We start from the raw sequence: 19549 nt of genomic DNA, 5'->3' as shown, positions 1-19549 counted from the left end.
CCCCCCCCCCGCCCCCCATCTACACCTCCACGGACAAACCACTCAAAGTACGACTACACAAAGTCCTTGGAAAGCTCATGGAGGCTCAGAGAATCTCCCAACTACAACGTCTCGCATTCACGTCAAATGGCCATATCGTTCTCCACGTGTTCGGCTACCCTACGCCGGCAGTTCAAGACCGGCCACGAGGTCTCCAAGCACCGCATCCACGTTTCCTCCATGCCGCGCCATATCAATCCCGCCTTCAACCAAGGCCGTCGGGAAGCGCGGCTCCACTCTCACGAAGAATCTAGGAGACGACCGCCAGGTCCGCTACACCGGCGCGGCCTGTGGCTCTTGCACTCGAGGCACATATATGGTCCCCCTCATTCATGCCGGAAGAATCTCCACGACCGCCACCAATCAAATACAGACAGCAGAAGTTGCGATCACATTCGTTGCCACCACCCACTCCAACCTGCCCCGCATCACCGTTGTCTCTCATCAAGCATCGCGACTCTGCCAGCCGGGACGTCCCTCTCCACCAGCGTCTACCCGACGAGACCACCAATGACGATCATCTGGACTCCCGGCCACTCCGGCCTTCCGGGGAATGAAACGGCCCACGCAGCCCGACCTCTGCACTCCCGACATTCCCCACCAGGCGATCCCACCACATCGCATGAACACCGCCAACCTCCGAAGTCCGCAGAATATTGCGTACAGCGCCCTTCTACCGCAGTATGATTTCAACGTTGCACAGTGACCTAAAAACCTTAAACATTATTTTGTTGTTTTTCCCTGACCCAGTCCCCATCCAAGAGCTTACGGCGTCTTTCTCAATAAAGCCATTTACTCATTCATTCAATCTCACTTCACCCTTGCCCGCCGCATGTATACACCCCACCCTAACCAACTAGCAACCCATCATCTATTGTCCCTTTCGGACTGGTACCTACTACAATCACGTCATCCTCCCGCAGGTCGAACCTATACCTTACCATTGCCAATGCTAACACTGCAGCGACACCCCGCTCACCACATTCCACCTGGCGCACACCAGCCCCCACTCCCTGAACCACCACCTCTCCTAGTCTGGAGCAGTAGGAGACAGCTGATCAGCTCCAGGGGGCCCTGGTTTCCCGGGCCATCAGCTCTCTGCGGGAGCTGTATACCGGCACTCGAAGGCTATCGGGTCGGCGTGATCAAGGGCATCCTAGACTAAGGAAGCTTCACTAGCCCCCTCTTCCCACGTCCTTTCTCCCCAATAAACGTTCATTACCACGTGACCCTAGCGGCGTCTTGTGCGGCCGCAGATAGATCCCCAGGCGCCAGCGAGCGTACCTGCGTGATGAGCAGCCTCATGGCGTACGAGAGCGTGTAGGCGAGGAGGAAGACGCACAGGGTCTGGCTCTTGGCCAACGCGGCCCAAAGGTCGCTCACGCGGACGTTCTCTAGGGACGTCGCGTTCCCGCTGCACGCGGCACATCCGCCGATGCCAAGCGGGCCTGAAGCCGCCGCGCCCGCCACGGCCACCGCGCAAGCGCTGGTGTCAGGCGACGGCGAGGCCGGGACGTCCAGCTCCGCCTCGTCGCCGCACTTTAAAAGCGCAAGCCTCCCGGCCGGCGGCGGACACAGCGCGGGTGTCGCATTGCTGCTGCTGCATGACGCCTGGTCTCGGTCGGCCACCGCGGCGGTCGGGCTGCTGGTGGTCGCTGGGCGGCGCCGTTTGGGCGGCATCGGCGGTGCTACTGAGCGGCCGGCAAGGCCAGGTCAGTACCGATCACCGGCCGCCGGCCTCCGGAGCTGCACGCGCCGCCCGAGTCTTGAAGGGGACCGATTCGCCGCTCATCCCTGCAACACGCCGGGCAAAACAGGGTACGTTAGGTGCTACGCACACACTCGCAATGAGCGCGTTACACGTCGCTGCGTGTCTCCCTAGCGAGAGAGAGGCGTGGGCGTAGAGACAACCGTTTTTTTCGCTCTCACGCCTCCCGAAAGAAGGACAAGGAGCGCGACTGGGCATGGCGGATCAACAGGATCAGCCAACTCGATCGCCACGTTTGCGACGGCGCAAAAAGCCCAGCTTGCGATTTTCCTCATCGCTCCCCGCTTTCGGTTCGCAAAGGCTGCGCTCAAAATAGTGAAGAACTAGTCATGGCGACGCTGCGTCATGGCAGTGACACAGGGCAAATTTTCTCTTATAATCAGGTATGCATGATATTATGTCATAAAACATGTGTTGAACACCACATCAGCGTGTAGACTGCTCCGCTAGTAGAGGTGATAAGCATGTGTTCCTTGTTCGCCGATATAGAAAGAGCACCAGCAAAACCTAGTTGACGGGCAGTACAGGACCAAGAGTATAAGACTGACATACGACCAAGTTGACCCTTGTTATGGCGAAAGCATTGCGGGGCAGGTTTTCTGTGCATCCTCGGTTACATCTGCGTCTTTAAAACGCAGTATGTGACCCTGCGCTTAGAACTGTAAGCGTAGTCAGTGGCAGCAAGAGGAGCACTGGGTATTTAATTCCACCGCTTCTTCCGTGCGACCCCGTCCGGTGACCATGGAGGCCACCGCATCGAGGAAGGGCAACCACGACTTCGGCCAACACTGCAGCTTGAGGCTTACCAACAAGGCCTTCTAATTCTTAACCCCTGGTCATGACACCGCTGGCCACGAGAAGCCCCCCGCAAGCATCCCCATCATTCTTCCCCCAAAACAGGCTGATCTCTACCAACCAATCGACGCGCTGATTGCACCTGGAGAAGTACGCTTATCTGCGCTGACGCCACCTACAGTCCTGAGGCTTAAATGAGGGCAACGCTTTTTCTACGGTGCATACTATATCAACAAACTCAGATTAGCACAACGTCCTTCTGCTTCATCACTGGTGGTTTAAGCTCAGCAAACGGTGACCAGTGAGACAGAGCCTGAAGGAAAGCCAAGTGCCTATATTACGGGGAAAACCACTATTATCTTGGAAAACCTTCCCACACTTGCTGCTGCATATAACAACAGAACACCTTTCAGACAGGACTGATCTCTGCATCAGTCAGAATGATCATTCGCACATCATAGCTCGCAAAGATACGGGAATAGAAAGCACTGGAAAGCCCTTCACCAAGCACGAACGCTGCAACAAGCAACAGGAAACGACACGCGGGGCCTGTTCATCCCTCGAAGCCCTCACGACCAGCTCCACGGCACCAGGGCGTTGGCAAGGGACGCTTCAGGTGCGCAGGAGAAGCTGTTGAAACAAAGCACTTAAAATCTCACTTTGGTGCAAAGCCCACCCTCGTTGGCGCTCACATTTCGCTCGGAAAGTCGCAGTGTGGGTCGATTTTGTTGGCTGTGGCAGACTCGCCATGTCGGCACATTGCAACCGTGCTTAAAAGCTGCCACTACGTCGCCTCCTCACGTAAAACATACCAGGGCACGTTGGTGCCCAGCCCACACAACATACATGCAAGGTTGCAAGGCAACCAGCAATCAATGCCTGGGCATGCCCTGGTGGCTAATTGGGTGCACGGGACCCCACGTAGGAGGCATGTGGCGGGCCTCTCGCTGGTTACTGCAGCGGCGGACGGCACACCGACACCCCCGCTGCTCTTTCTAAAACACCGGCTTTCCCATTGCGGAGTGCGCTCCCCGATTACTTGCAAGCTTTGGCACCGCTCGAAGATTCCGCGCCCAACAAAGGGACACCTACCGGAGCCGCGGAGTCGTGCGAATGGTGTTCCACGACGCAGGCGGCAGCGGTCATCCACGGCCCGGATGCGTGGTAGGCATCGGGCGAGCGAAAGGGCGGCACTGTTTGGAAAACGGGACCCCGCGCAGTCCTGCCGCTGGCATAAACCAGGGGGCGTTGCTGCCAACAGCGCGCGTACGGTGGTGGTGTTGACCCCTAAATATGACAGATGCCCACTTCGGGGGATTGGCCAAGAAGAATTTGTTTTGTTCATAGAAAACAATTAGGTAAGACAAAATGGGGAGCAAAAGAAAGGATTTATTCCGTGTGTTGGAGAGGCGTGGGAATACAAATTAAAAATTCAACCCCATCTGAATAGTTCTATCACGGCGGAAGAGCCTTCTGTGAAATGAAGGAGTGGAAGGCGTGACGCACCTGTGGCGGTGGCCAGCTTTCTGCCCCCAAAAGACAAAAGCAAAGGAACAGTCCTGGGCGTCTGCAGCAGCCTTCCTCGATTATTAGAAAATCGGCGGCAAGAAATGAAGAAATGTTCCGTTGGTTCAATTTCTTGACAAAATTCGCACAAGGGAGTCGTCTTAATATCAGCCTGATATAGGTATCCATTAAGTGAGGGAACACCACAGCGAGAAGAGGTCAGCGAAACTTCGCACAAACGAGTCCGGCAGCGACTTCTTTTCCCGCGGTACACGAGATGTTTAAGTCCAGGAGACGTTTGCAGTATGTGATCAGAGGCATCTTGTGCCATCGGGTATTGACAATAACAGGCTAGCAACACCAAAACAACAGAGGAAGCACCTCTATAAGCGGTAAAGCCCATGCTTTTTTGCAAACATATCTGCGGCTTCAATAAAAGGTAATGTACAGTGGCCAGACAGGTAAACAAAACGAATTTCCTGCACACTATGGGGGACGGAGGAATTAAACGTTCTGAGCATAAGACAAAGTTCCGAGGACAGGGTCGTGCATGCGCATAGGGAGTACGTGAGGAATAACGCAGAAGATTGCGTCAAGTTTCAAGTTTTATTATTTCCGAAAAGAAGTAGTTACAAAATCCAGGGCATAGAGACGAGGGTCCCGGAGCCAAAGACTTCACTGGAATCCTCGGTTCGTAGATACAGTTTGACGATAACATTTATACACAGCAACATTTTTACAAAATACGGACATGCGGATACACGTTTACATCAAAAATCAACCCAAAAACACTCAACATGATATCAAGGACCGACCAAAAGAGCTGTGGAAATTCATCAACCAAAGCAGAAATGACCAGGTATCTAATTCTATTCCGCCCCTTCAAGTTGACGGAAATATTGCTGAGGACCCTGTTTCAAAAGCCCAACATTTTAATCTCTACTTTTCCTCGGTGTTTTCAAACTCTAAATACTGTATTCCTGCGGTTTGTCCAGTTCCTTATGCTGCAGGCCTTATGAATGACGTTGTCTTTGACCAGCGTGGTATTCAACTTCTGCTCGAGGGCTTAAACGTGAATAGTGCCCCAGGGCCCGATAACCTTCCAACTGCTTTGCTTTCCATGTGCGCCCCATCAGTATCAAAATATCTGCGCAATATTTTTACAAAGTCACTCGAAGAAGGGGCGTTGCCACGCGATTGGAAGATGGCAAATGTAGTGCCTATTCACAAGACTGGCCCTAGATCGCTTCCATCAAATTATCGGTCGGTGTCGCTAACAAGCGTAGTTTGCAAAATTTTTGAGCAGGTTCTTTTCTCTGCTATCATCAATCATTTGAATGCTTTTTCTTTGTTAACTCCGGTGCAGCATGGCTTTCACCGCGGGTTCTCGTGTGTAACTCAGCTTACTGAATTGGTACATGATTTTGCTTACGCTCTGGACAAAGGTTTTTCCGTTGATTGTGTGTTCCTTGATTTAAAAAAAGCCTTTGATGTTCCTCATTCTGTGTTAATTGAAAAGCTTTACTGGTATAATATTAATTGCATTGGATTAAGGGGTATCTGTCGAACAGACAGCAAAGAGTTGTCCTGGATGGCGAAAAATCCCAGGATATGAATGTTACTTCAGGGCTCCGTTCTGGGCTCAGGGCTCCGTTCTGGGCCCGTTGCTTTTTTTTTATTTATATCAATGATGTGACTACCGGCATTACTTCGTCTATGCGACTCTTCGATGATGATTGTGTTCTCTATAGGGTTGTTAAAAACCAAGATGACTGTGAATTCTTGCAACATGACCTAAATAGGTTTTCCGAAAGGTGCATGAAATGGGGTATGAGCATTAATTCGGACAAAACTGTTTGTATGCGTTTCACAAAGAAGAAAAATGCTCATTCCTATACCTATGTCCTCAACGGAAAAGGTATTACTTTCGTAAATGAGCATAAATATCTCGGTATTTTTTTCACTTCTAACCTTTCCTGGAGTCGTCAAATTAGATATGCCTGTTCTAGGGCATCACGTGGTTTAGGGTTTTTGCGGCGGAACACCAAACATTTTCCGTTAGACACAAAGGCATTGCTATACAAGACTTACATCCGCCCTATTCTCGAATACGCGTGCACAGTCTGGGACCCTTGGACGGCCACAGATACAGAGCGGATTGAAAGGATTCAAAATTTGTCTGTTCGTTTTGTTTGCAATGACTATTCTAGGAATTTCAGAGTGTCCCTGGCTAAAAGTTCTCTGGGATGGCAATCCTTGCATGGCCGCAGAACAATGCTCCGATTGAAGCTTTTTCACAGCATATTTCACTCAAAAACTGGAATAAACCGCGACAATTACAAAATCCAGATTACATCTCGTCCAGAAGGGATCATTCACTCAAAGTAAAAGAAATTTCATGCAGAACAAATCTTTTTAAAATGTCCTTTTTTTCCGAGGTCTATATCGGAGTGGAATAGTCTAACTCAGGATGAGGTGTCTTTTACGTCGACTGAAACTTTCGATGCATGCCTGCAGATGAGGTGATTCATTTCAATTGTATGCTGTCCTTGCTCGCCATTGTACAATCAGTTTGTGTGATTTCGGTTGTTACTGTTCGATTTTGCTTTGTACAAACCTGTACTCAGTGTTTTCTTTGATTGTATGTCCCCCCCCCACTGTAATGCCAACATTGCCGCTGTGGGTATCGTGATAGATAAATAAATAAATAAATAAATAAAAAACTAAATAAAGGAATTGAAGAACAAACAAGTCAAACAGTTCTCAAATAACAAGTACAGTTATTCTAGAAAATGATATTTGAGAGACTTTTTGAACAATGGAAATGAAGGACAGGACTCTATACTTCAAGGTAACTCATTCTAGAAGGAAATCCCGCTTAATGCAGAAGTTTTTTCCCGCCATCCTACAAGGGCTAGCTACTACCAACTGCGGGCCCAGACTTTACAACTACGTCACGGCATTTCTTACCAATCGAACTATCACTGTGCGCATCGGCCACCTGCGATCTGACACTTTTTCAGCAATTCCCGAAGGAACAGCACCAGGCTTGGCTTTTCTCACCCTTGCGCTTTAACCTTGCCATGAAGGACCTCCCACCCCTGCTCCAAGATATTCCGCATCTCCGACACGCTTGCTATGCGGACGACCTCTTGCCGCGCGACACTAGCGCCATTTTTTTCCCGTAGTGGCGGAAAACGGAAGTTATGGACTAAAAAAAAAAAGAACGTGCCGCTGCTGTGAGCGCGATGCCCACAGCTGCGGCACGTTATTTATTTTTTTTAAGCGTGAGCGCTTTTTTTGCTTGCCGCGAGTGTTTCCCGAGGCAGAAGGGCTCGAACGTTAATTACCTCATTTATGTTAATTAGTTAACTATTGATTAGTCAGATTGGGTTAAAAGTCAAAGTGATGTCAATAGGGGTTGTGAGGTATCAAATTAAAGGTCTCGATTAGTGGCATCACGTGGTAATAGTCATGAGGTAATCACGTAAGTCATAGATCGGATTAAAAGTATAAGTGATGCGATAGGGGCTTGTGAGGTATCAAAATAAAGGTCTCGATTAGGGGAATCACGAGGGAGAAATTAAAAACTGCTTACTGGTTATGGTCACGAGATAGTCACGTGAGTCACGAATTGGGTTAAAAGTCAAAGTGGTGTCACTAGGGCGTGTGGGGTATCAAATTAAAGGTCTCGATGAGGGGAATCACGGGGGACAAATTACAAATTGCGTCCTGGTCATAGTCATGAGACAGTCATGTGAGTCATGGATTGGGTTAACTGTCAATGTGAGGCCACTAGGGCTTCTGAGGTATCAAATTAAAGGTCTTAATGAGTGGAATCGTGTGGGATAAGTTAACAATTGCTTCCTTGTCATAGTCATGAGACAGGCATGTGAGTCATGGATTGGGTTAAAAGTCAAAGTGGTGCCACTAGGGCTTGTGAGGTATCAAATTAAAGGTCTCGCTAAGTAGAATAATGGGGGACAAGTTAAAAATTGCTTCCTGGTCATAGTCATGAGACAGTCATGTGAGTCATGGATTAGGTTAAAAGTCAATGTGAGGCCAATAGGGCTTGTGAGGTATCAAATTAAAGGTCTCGATGAGAGGAATCGCGTGGGACAAGTTAAAAATTGCTTCCTGGTCATAGTCATGAGACAGTCATGTGAGTCATCCATTAGGTTAAAAGTCAAAGTGGTGCCACTAGGGCTTGTGAGGTATCAAACTAAAGGTCTCGCTGAGTAGAATAATGGGGGACAAGTTAAAAATTGCTTCCTAGTCATAGTCATGAGACAGTCATGTGAGTCATGGATTAGGTTAAAAGTCAAAATGGTGCCACTAGGGCTTGTGAGGTATCAAATTAAAGGTCTCGATGAGTGGAATCATGGGGCACAAAGTAAAATTCGCTTCCTGGTCATCGTCATGAGACAGTCATGTGAGTCATGGATTAGGTTAAAAGGCAATGTGAGGTCACTAGGGCTTGTGAGGTATCAAATTAAAGGTCTTAATGAGTGGAATCACGTGGGACAAGTTAAAAATTGCTTCCTGATCATAGTCATGAGATAGTCATGTGAGTCATACATTGGGTTAAAAGTCAAAGTGGTGCCACTAGGGCTTGTGAGGTATCAAATTAAAGGTCTCGCTGAGTAGAATAATGGGGGACAAGTTAAAAATTGCTTAATGGTGATAGTCATGAGACAGTCATGTGAGTCATGGATTAGGTTAAAAGTCAATATGAGGCCAATAGGGCTTGTGAGGTATCAAATTAAAGGTCTCCATGAGAGGAATCGCGTGGGACAAGTTAAAAATTGCTTCCTGGTCATAGTCATGAGACAGTCATGTGAGTCATGCATTAGGTTAAAAGTCAAAGTGGTGCCACTAGGGCTTGTGAGGTATCAAATTAAAGGTCTCGCTGAGTAGAATAATGGGGGACAAGTTAAAAATTGCTTCCTGGTGATAGTCATGAGACAGTCATGTGAGTCATGGATTAGGTTAAAAGTCAATGTGAGGCCAATAGGGCTTGTGAGGTATCAAATTAAAGGTCTCGATGAGAGGAATCGCGTGGGGCAAGTTAAAAATTGCTTCCTGGTCATAGTCATGAGACAGTCATGTGAGTCATGCATTAGGTTAAAAGTCAAAGTGGTGCCACTAGGGCTTGTGAGGTATCAAATTAAAGGTCTCGCTGAGTAGAATAATGGGGGACAAGTTAAAAATTGCTTCCTGGTATAGTCATAAGAAGTATGAGAGTAATGCATTAGGTTAAAAGTCAAAATGGTGCCACTAGGGCTTGTGAGGTATCAAATTAAAGGTCTCGATGAGTGGAATCATGGGGCACAAAGTAAAATTCGCTTCCTGGTCATCGTCATGAGACAGTCATGGGAGTCATGGATTAGGTTAAAAGGCAATGTGAGGTCACTAGTGCTTGTGAGGTATCAAATTAAAGGTCTTAATGAGTGGAATCACGCGGGACAAGTTAAAAATTGCTTCCTGATCATAGTCATGAGATAGTCATGTGAGTCATACATTGGGTTAAAAGTCAAAGTGGTGCCACTAGGGCTTGTGAGGTATCAAATTAAAGGTCTCGCTGAGTAGAATAATGGGGGACAAGTTAAAAATTGCTTCCTGGTGATAGTCATGAGACAGTCATGTGAGTCATGGATTAGGTTAAAAGTCAATGTGAGGCCAATAGGGCTTGTGAGGTATCAAATTAAAGGTCTCGATGAGAGGAATCGCGTGGGACAAGTTAAAAATTGCTTCCTGGTCATAGTCATGAGACAGTCATGTGAGTCATGCATTAGGTTAAAAGTCAAAGTGGTGCCACTAGGGCTTGTGAGGTATCAAATGAAAGGTCTCGCTGAGTAGAATAATGGGGGACAAGTTAAAAATTGCTTCCTGGTATAGTCATAAGAAGTATGAGAGTAATGCATTAGGTTAAAAGTCAAAATGGCGCCACTAGGGCTTGTGAGGTATCAAATTAAAGGTCTCGATGAGTGGAATCATGGGGCACAAAGTAAAATTCGCTTCCTGGTCATCGTCATGAGACAGTCATGTTAGCCATGGATTAGGTTAAAAGGCAATGTGAGGTCACTAGGGCTTGTGAGGTATCAAATTAAAGGTCTTAATGAGTGGAATCACGCGGGACAAGTTAAAAATTGCTTCCTGATCATAGTCATGAGACAGTCATGTGAGTCATACATTGGGTTAAAAGTCAAAGTGGTGCCACTAGGCCTTGTGAGGTATCAAATTAAAGGTCTCGCTGAGTAGAATAATGGGGGACAAGTTAAAAATTGCTTCCTAGTCATAGTCATGAGACAGTCATGTGAGTCATGGATTAGGTTAAAAGTCAAAATGGTGCCACTAGGGCTTGTGAGGTATCAAATTAAAGGTCTCGATGAGTGGAATCATGGGGGACAAAGTAAAATTCGCTTCCTGGTCATCGTCATGAGACAGTCATGTTAGTCATGGATTAGGTTAAAAGGCAATGTGAGGTCACTAGGGCTTGTGAGGTATCAAATTAAAGGTCTTAATGAGTGGAATCACGTGGGACAAGTTAAAAATTGCTTCCTGATCATAGTCATGAGATAGTCATGTGAGTCATACATTGGGTTAAAAGTCAAAGTGGTGCCACTAGGGCTTGTGAGGTATCAAATTAAAGGTCTCGCTGAGTAGAATAATGGGGGACAAGTTAAAAATTGCTTCCTGGTCATAGTCATGAGACAGTCATGTGAGTCATGGATTAGGTTAAAAGTCAATGTGAGGCCAATAGGGCTTGTGAGGTATCAAATTAAAGGTCTCGATGAGAGGAATCGCGTGGGACAAGTTAAAAATTGCTTCCTGGTCATAGTCATGAGACAGTCATGTGAGTCATGCATTAGGTTAAAAGTCAAAGTGATGCCACCAGGGCTTGTGAGGTATCAAATTAAAGGCCTCGATTAGGGGAATCACGTGGGAGAAATTAAAAATTGCTTTCTTGTTATAGTCATGAGATAGTCACGTGAGTCACAAATTGGGTAAAAGTCAAAGTGGTGCAACTAGGGCTCGTGAGGTATCGAAATAAAGGTCTCGATGAGGGGAATCATGGACGAATTAGAAATTGCATCCTGGTTATAGTCACGAGCTAGTCACGTGAGTATAGATTGGGTTAAAGTGAAAGTGGTGCCACTAGGGCTTCTGAGGTATCAAATTAAAGGTGTCGATTAGGAGAATTACGTGGGACATATTTCCCCTTCATATTGTGTTTAAAATAAAGAAAGGCAAACAAGTACTATGTAAAGATAAAATCGCGCCCACAATGTGCGCTGTACCCTAATACGGATTCTTCGCGGACTTATGTCGGCTTGTAATATCAACTCATGTCACCTAAACTGGTGATCTTTCTAACTTTATTTAAGATATTCCTTCGTTATCTTTTCAAAAAATAGATTGTATGAAAACATTCTAGATGGATACCTTTCATTTGATCTCCCCCAAGCCCCAGTAGCGTCACACTCACGTTTAACCCAACCTATGACTCACGTGACTATCTTATGAGTATAACTAGGAAGCAATTTTTAATTTGTCACATGTGATTCCCCTCATCGAGACCTTTAATTTGATACCTCACAAGCCCTACTGGCACCACTTTGACTTTTAAACCAATTTGTGACTCACGTTACCATCTCATGACTATAACCAGTAAGCGACTTTTAATTTGTCCATGATTCCCCTCATCGAGGCCTTTATTTTGATACCTCACGAGCCCTAGTGGAACCACTTTGACTTTTACCCAATTTGTGACTCACGTGACTATCTCATGACTATAACAAGAAAGCAATTTTTATTTTCCCCACGTGATTCCCCTCATCGAGACCTTTAATTTGATACCTCACAAGCCCTAGTGGCACCACTTTGACTTTTAACCCAATCTATGACTCATATGACTGTCTCATGACTATGACCAGGAAGCAATTTTTAACTTGTCCCACGTGATTCCACTCATTAAGACCTTTAATTTGATACCTCACAAGCCCTAGTGACCTCACATTGCCTTTAACCTAATTCCTAACTCACACGACTGTCTCATGACTATGACCAGGAAGCGAATTTTACTTGTGCCCCATGATTCCACTCATCGAGACCTTTAATTTGATACCCCACAAGCCCTAGTGGCACCATTTCGACTTTTAACCCAATCTATGACTCATATGACTGTCTCATGACTATGACCAGGAAGCAATTTTTAACTTGTCCCACGTGATTCCACTCATTAAGACCTTTAATTTGATACCTCACAACCCCTAGTGGCCTCACATTGACTTTTAACCTAATCCATGACTCACATGACTGTCTCATGACTATGACCAGGAAGCAATTTTTAACTTGTCACACGCGACTACACTCATCGAGACCTTTAATTTGATACCTCCCAAGCCCTAGTGGCACCACTTTGACTTTTAACCCAATCTATGACTCATATGACTGTCTCATGACTATGACCAGGAAACAATTTTTAACTTGTCCCACGTGATTTCACTCATTAAGAGCTTTAATTTGATACCTCACAAGCCCTAGTGACCTCACATTGCCTTTTAACCTATTCCATGACTCACATGACTGTCTCATGACTATGACCAGGAAGCGAATTTTAGTTTGTGCCCCATGATTCCACTCATCAAGACCTTTAATTTGATACCTCACAAGCCCTAGTGGCACCATTTTGACTTTTAACCCAATCTATGACTCATATGACTGTCTCATGACTATGACCAGGAAGCAATTTTTAACTTGTCCCACGTGATTCCACTCATTAAGACCTTTAATTTGATACCTCACAACCCCTAGTGGCCTCACATTGACTTTTAACCTAATCCATGACTCACATGACTGTCTCATGACTATGGCCAGGAAGCAATTTTTAACTTGTCCCACGTGATTCCACTCATCGAGACCTTTAATTTGATACCCCACAAGCCCTAGTGGCACCACTTCGACTTTTAACCCAATCTATGACTCACATGACTGTCTCATGACTATGACCAGGAAGCAATTTTTAACTTGTCCCACGTGATTCCACTCATTAAGACCTTTAATTTGATACCTCACAAGCCCTAGTGGAGGCTCACATTGACTGTTAACCCAATCAATGACTCACATGACTGTCTCATGACCATGACCACGAAGCGAATTTTACTTTGTGCCCCATGATTACACTCATCGAGTCCTTTAATTTGATACCTCACAAGCCCTAGTGGCACCATTTTGACTTTTAACCCAACCTATGGCTCACATGACTGTCTCATGACTATGACCAGGAAGCAATTTTTAACTTGTCCCACGCGATTCCACTCATTAAGACCTTTAATTTGATACCTCACAACCCCTAGTGGCCTCACATTGACTTTTAACCTATCCATGACTCACATGACTGTCTCGTGACTATGACCAGGAAGCAATTTTTAACTTGTCCCACGCGATTCCACTCATCGAGACCTTTAATTTGATACCCCACAAGCCCTAGTGGCACCACTGTGACTTTTAACCCAATCTATGACTCACATGACTGTCTCATGACTATGACCAGGAAGCAATTTTTAACTTGTCCCACGCGATTCCACTCATTAAGACCTTTAATTTGATACCTCACAAGCCCTAGTGGCCTCACATTGACTGTTAACCCAATCAATGACTCACATGACTGTCTCATGACTATGACCAGGAAGCGAATTTTACTTTGTGCCCCATGATTCCCCTAATCGAGACCTTTAATTAGATACCCCACAAGCCCTAGTGGCACCACTTTGACTTTTAACCCAATCTATGACTCACATGACTATCTCATGACTATGACCAGGAAGCAATTTTTAACTTGTCCCACGTGATTCCACGCATTAAGACCTTCAATTTGATACCTCACATGCCCTAATGACATCAATTTGACTTTACCCAGTCAATGACCACTAATTAATTAATTAACCAAATTTTACGTAAATAAAATGAACGCGCGTCGCCCGGACCCAGTTTCTGGCAAAAAATGTGCGTGTCACGTGACCAACATCATCACGGTAACGAGCGGTTGCACTTTTAAACTGCACGTAAACACGGTGCTCCACGTGCTCCACATTCACACGCCAGGAAATACCCAGTTCAGTTTTGCGATTTTCTTCCGCTGGTGGCGCTGTTAAACGGCGCCAGCAGCGCCACCTGTCCCACGTTCGGGCCCCTACCCACTGGCTCAGTCGGAGATCAGGAAGAGGCGCTTCAAATGGCAATCCGCCTCTTTCATTGCGGTGTGCTGCCACCTAGCGTGCCTAGCGGAAGTTGAAGCCGTAGGGTTTGCCGGCGTTTCCTCCGGCTGCGTTCTCTATGCACGGCAATCCCACATTACGGCGAGGAAGTTTTTCTTCTGTGTTGGTGTTATAACGCCTTAAGACGACAGCCCCTGGTCATCACATAATACCAGGCGGCTTCTTATCACTGAATGAGGGCTGGCAGAGAAATCTCGGACAGATCCGTGTGCCGTCCGAGTAGCAGAGCGAGCAGTACTTGGAGTCGTCTGGCATGAAGTAGGATCGCCAGCTCAACAAAGGCCGGCAGTTCGCTGGACACATGTACGATTGGTACACGCGATTCGCATGCGACTGATCGTTACGACTGTCGCCACGACTAGTCGTACGCGTGACTTTGAGACGGCCCGATGCGCGCATGAGATGCGTCGTCGGCGTCGCTCCGCCCACTGTTTTTGCTCCATGGTCAACTACGATGATCGCTGAGCTGAATTTGTAGATTCTGCGCGTTTGTTCGCAAGAAATGGATAAAGCAAGCAATCGTGAAGCGTTTTCTGCCTTCGGAAACAGTCCGCGCACACGCCGGCCGCGCCTGCCAGCTCGGCACACTCAGCGGCTCGAACCGGCGCAGACCACGGTAGCAACGGTAGCAACCGCGCTTGTCGCTGCTCTTCTGAATCAATCTGATCGCTAAAAAGTTCTACATGCGAGAAAGTAGGTGTTAGTGTGGTGAAAAATTGTGCTAGGGATTGTTGTCAGGGCTTATTTTAAAAGCGGCGATCAGATATATCTGCCGCGATGCAAGCCTATACGCTGACCGGTCGCCGCGGCGCGCGGTGCGCCGAGCAGCCGAGAGATGGCGATACCTGCGCGGAAGCATCGAAACAGGCTACGCAGATGTTTCGTCACCGATCACTCAAACGGCAGTTATAACTTAAATAGAGTTCCACATGCGAGAAAGGGGATGATAGTGTAGTGAAAAGTTGTGTTGCAGATTGTCATTCGCAGTTGCACAGATAGCAGCGATCAAATATCCGCCAGGATGCCGAGCCGACGCGAGCGACGCAAGCCGCCGTAGCCGATCGCGTGCGGCCGACGGGAAGCGATAGAAGCCGACACCGTTCCCTTTTCGGCACTTCGAGTTACAGCGGAACGTAGCACAAGTTGTGGGCATTGTTCCGCGCACAACGAGCACACACAAAAAATCAAACGATGTAAATACAACCACGACCCCTTCCCGCTTGTGCGGGAGCTGTGGGGAATGTCGTCTGCTGCCCCTACTGGACTGCTTAGGGACTTGGCCGCTAGGGGATTGCGCATGCGCAGTGGGGTTGTGAAAGAGGCGGATTGACACTGCCCAACGATATCTCCAATCCATAGGACTGGAGTGCGCCCCCGAAACGTCCGGTTTACTTACGCTCAGCAAGATAACTACTCGCAAGACCGCACACAGAATACCAGAACCAGAATTATATATAAATAATCACCCTGTCCCTAATGTCGCCAACGTTCAGATATTGGGACATCAATGCAGATAAATGCTCAACAGTTACCTTCACTAGTTCAAGTCGGCCACCGTTTTCTCTGCAACCACCTCCTCTAAAGGTTGGGCAGCATGTATATAATAAGCCGAGCCAACACGGCAGTTGTGCTTAGAGTCGAGCTTGACTGTCGGCTGAACTTTTCCATACTTTTCCGTCTGAAGTTTGTACACAGCGCTCGTTCTACCTACCCTTGAATACTGCGCTGCCGTATGGTTGCCCCAGTCCAAGGCACTTCAAACAAATCTCGCCAGCGTCCAACGTCGCGCGGCGTACACCTTTTACCGCCGTACTACGCCGAAGAGGGAGTAACTCCCCTATGCTGGAATTTCTTCCACCAACCTGCTCCGGCATGCCTCCTGGCAACCCCTTGACTCAAGAGTACGGGCCTCAACAGTACGACTGATGTGGCGTTATGTCCCCAGGCCACCAAGAATTGTCCTACGGTCAGCGCCTGAGCCAACAAACAGGCCGTCTTCAGCTGCTCCTTACGCGCACGCAACGCCATGGCTCATCTTGGCTGCTCTGTGCAGCAGCGCTCTATGGCGCCAGCTCCCATCTGACCACACTGGAACATTCCCGTCCGATGACGACGACCTCAAGACTATAATGAGGGCTGCCCAACGGACTGCGTGGTGCAGCACTGGTGTAGTCAACAACTCTGTGGTGAATAGCTATGAACATTGGGACCCAGGCTGGGCCCGCAGGCCTATTGGTATGGGCACACTGCCTTCTGCGGCCCTTGCAGGATTGGGTCTCCCAGAATATGTATGCTAATGAAGTATTATTGATATTATTATCAGCAAAGACCAGGGCCGTAGCCATAAATTCTTTTCGGAGGGGTTATGAGCCATCGGAAGGCAGGTGTTTTGCCCAAGGGAACACGAATTCTCGCTTAAGCGCAGCCCGGAAAACTTTCGGAGGAGGTTCGAACCCAACCTCCTTGGTGTAAGCACTGTCCACAGCGGCTACGTTGACAGAAACTCGGGCATCAAACAAAACGCCAAAGCGAACCCACCGCTACAGAAGGGCGCACTTGCGCAATAGTGATAAAAAAACACCTTACCGCAGTGCATAGCTTCTCGGTGATATAAGCGCAGTAACGTTGATGCGCAGTGCCTTCGTGATAAAAGTAAAAACAACAAAAAAAGGCCCACGGCCAAGGAAGTTACGAAAATGTCTTTATCACGTGACTTTTGGCTGTGGCGTCACGACCTCGATCTGTTGATGGCCGGTAAGAGCGTCCCTACGCTGGATTCCTACGATGTCGCTCACGCTGCTGCTGCTGCTGTTCCTGGGCGGGGAACGGTGCCGCTCGCGTCGGCGGTTGCGGCGCAGCCGTAGAGGGGGCTTCTCTGCGCGGCGTGGATAACCGGAGTGACGTCATCATGGTGGTGCGTGGAAAAGGGTCGCGCAACTCTTAGCTCCCTGCGAATTCTAGTCTAGCTTAGAGTTCCTGTATATAGCTCTTAGAGTTCCTGTATATAACTCCCGCAGGGAGCTAAGAGTTGCGCGACCAACCGCCATCTTTGTTACCCGGATTGCTGCGGGAAAGCCGCCCGTCGCGAGTGAAGGAACCTCGCCGCCACGCTTCCGAAGGCGGCCGACGCGCGGTGGGGGCGCTTCGGTCGGCGGCACCTGGATTCCTGCAATGTCGCTCACGCTTCTGCTGCTGCTGTTCCTGGGCGGGGTGGTGCCGCCCGCGTCGGCGGCTGCGGCGCAGCCGTAGTGGGGGCTTCTCTGCGCGGCATGGATAACCGGAGTGTCGCAATCACGGCGGCTCGTGGAAAAGGGTCGCGCAACTCTTAGCTCCCTGCGGGAGCTATATACAGGAACTCTAGTCTAGCTTTGCCTGTAGTGCCAGAAGAAGCGTAGTGGCGGCTTCTTGATCGTTAGTTTTGGTGTTAAATCTCATCTGCGAAAAAGTTGCGTCTTATATAAGTGCGTTCGACCGGCAATGTATTGTGAAAAGACTTCGCGGGAGAGGTATATGTTACATGAATTGCCCTGTTCTTCCACTAAGTCTGTCTGATTTCGCAGTTAACTGATATTAATCATGAGCCTTCTTTGCCGAAAATCATAGCCGCAAAAAGCATACCTTGTATATGCAAGATAATGCGCAAATGGCGAAGCGAGGGCACTCAGTTGTTGTAGTAGTGGATGTAGTTGTTTCTCCAAGGGGAAAACAAAAGCTAAAAGTGAATGAACGAAATAGCAGAGGCTTATCTAAAGCACCGCAGTTAACACATAAAGAAAAAATCTGCCAAGAAGCCCCAAATGTATAGCGCTTTGTAACTGAAGAAAAATGCCTAATCGGCGAAGCCATTTAATAGGTACAGGAAATAGTGGCGCAGCATGCAGATGTTAATTTTGGGTGAGGCGGTGGACCTTAGAGCTGTGAACAGGCCGAAATTTCTAGGCCCGGCCCGACGCGCCCCGATAGAGACACGGCCCGGGCCCGGCCCGGGCCCGAGAAATTCATAAAAATTGAGCCCGGCCTGAGCCCGACGAATATTTAAAATCTGAGCGCGAGCCCGGCCCGAGCCCGCCAGAGTGTTGTTAAATATCATCCCTAGTCCGACAGGATATTAACATGAACTTGAAGATGTTTGTTGTTAACCTAAAAAGCGTAAGCACAAAGCGAATACGACTGTCTAAGATTTAAATTTCCTTTAAACTTGGACCGAACTTTGTACAACTTATCCTCACTTAGAAGGTTTTTTTTTTTCGGTAGCCGTGTAACTTCATTTGCCAGCCTTCGAAATCAAGGCACACCCGAGGATACCTTAAATGGTTCCGAGTAAGGTGATTTTTTTTATTATTGTAATTCTTCAACAGATATTGCACCTTGCGTTCTTCCATTCCTTGCTGAAATTTTTGTCTTTCCCTCTAGTTACGTTGGCAGCATGATTTTATCTGCGCTTCAGTTTTTTCTTGCCTTTAGTCATGGCTCTAAAGAAATTCTTGCGCGATATAATTATGGGCCTGTTTAGAAAATTGGTTCTTCAAACTCTGCACACACTGCAAAATCCAGGCCACGTTTGTTCTGTTTGTTTTAGTTTGAAAAGGGTTTGTTTTAGTTTGAAAAGGAGAGCAAATACAATCATGTTGTAGTCGGTGGCTGGAGTGTCCTCGTTTCCTGGCCCGCTCTCTCCCACTAATCTGATGGTTTGATTGATTGTAGGGTTTAACGCGCCGACGCAACGCAGGCGATGAGGTGCGCCGTAGTGGAGGGCTCCGGATTAATTTTGACCACCTGGGGATCTAACGCGCGCCGAAATCTCGTACACACGGGCGTTTCTGCTTTTCGCTTCCATCAGAAAAGCGGCCGCCGCGGCCGGGAATGGAACCCGCGACCTCGTGCTCAGCAGCAGGAACTAAGCTGGTGGGACCCAGACGTTTCTTTTATTGATGTGAAGGCTTTCTAAGTGCAATTGTTTTTTATCATATCTTTTAACGGCGCGGTAGTGAATCCTTTTTTTTTTGTTTTCACTTTACCGGAAATATCAAAAAACTTTCTCTTGCCAACAATTTAGAATTTGCTGCACAGGATAGCCGTGCCTCAGGAACTGCCCGGGCCGGATCGGACCGGCCCGGCGCAACAAAATTTTTGGTTCAAGCCCGAGTCCGGCCCGGGCCCG

Source organism: Haemaphysalis longicornis, unplaced genomic scaffold, assembly GCF_048455015.1.
Source record: "Haemaphysalis longicornis isolate Haplotype H1 unplaced genomic scaffold, Haemaphysalis longicornis Haplotype H1 scaffold_30, whole genome shotgun sequence".
Classification (NCBI taxonomy): domain Eukaryota; kingdom Metazoa; phylum Arthropoda; class Arachnida; order Ixodida; family Ixodidae; genus Haemaphysalis; species Haemaphysalis longicornis.
This window is presented reverse-complemented; position numbering follows the sequence as displayed.